At 32.7% G+C, this 1,387-nt stretch overlaps 1 non-coding gene across 1 annotated transcript; it reads left to right on the forward strand.

Annotated features, from left to right (window-relative positions):
• Nucleotides 1-254: 254 nt before the first annotated feature.
• On the forward strand, nucleotides 255-326 carry Trnaq-uug (transfer RNA glutamine (anticodon UUG)). Its single transcript has one exon. It is a non-coding gene; the product is annotated as a tRNA-Gln (tRNA).
• The last annotated feature ends 1,061 nt before the right edge of the window (nucleotides 327-1,387 follow it).

The raw sequence follows: 1,387 nt of genomic DNA on the forward strand, positions 1-1,387 counted from the left end.
ATAAATAGTAGGCAGGCAGACGAGTGCGTATGGTTTGTGTTGAAAATTTAATCTATATGTTTTTCTCTATAAAAGATATGTGTATATACATATTTCATAGCTTGTGTCGAAATATTTTATTAAAAAATTCTTCACAAATTTAGCTTAGATTAAAATAATGTAACACAAAATTATCAATTCGCTGTCAATGACATTTGAAGGTCTAGTGCTCCGTGTTGTTTTCACTTCTTATCTTAGCCGAGCAAGTGTCAACCGGTTCTATGGTGTAATGGTTAGCACTCTGGACTTTGAATCCAGCGATCCGAGTTCAAATCTCGGTAGAACCTTAAAATAATTTTTTTCTCCTGACCGGGTTTTTTATTTATTTATTTTCATAATTTAAGAGAGAAAGTTTTTCAAAGTATAGATATGTGTATAACTTATATAGTGTATGTATGTATGTATTCACATACAAAATGGAAATCGTAGAAAGTGGATGTCATTCGAATCAAAAGATGCTACATTTGATTAATATACGTTTCAGTAATTTAAATAAAAAGGTTTAATGAAAAATATATTTACGAAATGTTTGTAGAGCTAACGGGCTCTCACATTTTATCTGTGATCTTGTATAAATACAGTTGTACATATGTACATATATGCCTGTAAGTAAGTAATCAACGTTTAAGTCGAGTTTAATAACAACCTTATTTTGGGATGTTTTTGCATTTCATTACAGCTACATTGCTTGCCACTTAGGTTTCAGCATTTAACTTATCATCGTCTAATACATTCCCAAACAAATAAGAGATTTATGTATTTGTAAGTCAATATGTAACACATACATATGTATGTGTATGGTGTGTGGCCAAAAACATTTGTATTAAATTGTTGCAAATTTGTTCAAGTCATAAATATAGGTCTTCTCTCATAATTGTCTCTTTGACAGCTTTTCATGTTGCGCTGTCGCTGGTGAACGTCGTCACCGTCATTCATTCAATAAACTTGCGCTGTGAGTGTGTCTAATGTGGCAAATATGTCAAAAGCTATACAATATGGATGACACAAGAAAACGCAGCGTCAAATGATAAGCGTAGAGCAAAAGGGAGAGCGACAAAAGCTCAGAGTCATGTTGTGTCAGGTAGGGAATAAAAATGTAATTTTCAATCAATTGTGGAATGTTGTTTGAACGCACATAAATCGTTTGTCATCAACAAGCAAAAGAAAATATCAAATAAAAGTCATAAGAGAGCACAAAAAAATGGCGCACGAAAGAATGCTTATATGCAAAACTTCAACGCACGAAATTTATATTAGATGCCAACAGTGCAAAAATATAGCGCGGGGTGAATTATACACCTCAAAATATGAATATACATATGTATGGGAGTTGTCTCTGACTGTGTGT

The sequence above is a fragment of the Zeugodacus cucurbitae genome, chromosome 3 (genome assembly GCF_028554725.1).
Source record: "Zeugodacus cucurbitae isolate PBARC_wt_2022May chromosome 3, idZeuCucr1.2, whole genome shotgun sequence".
Lineage (NCBI taxonomy): Eukaryota > Metazoa > Arthropoda > Insecta > Diptera > Tephritidae > Zeugodacus > Zeugodacus cucurbitae.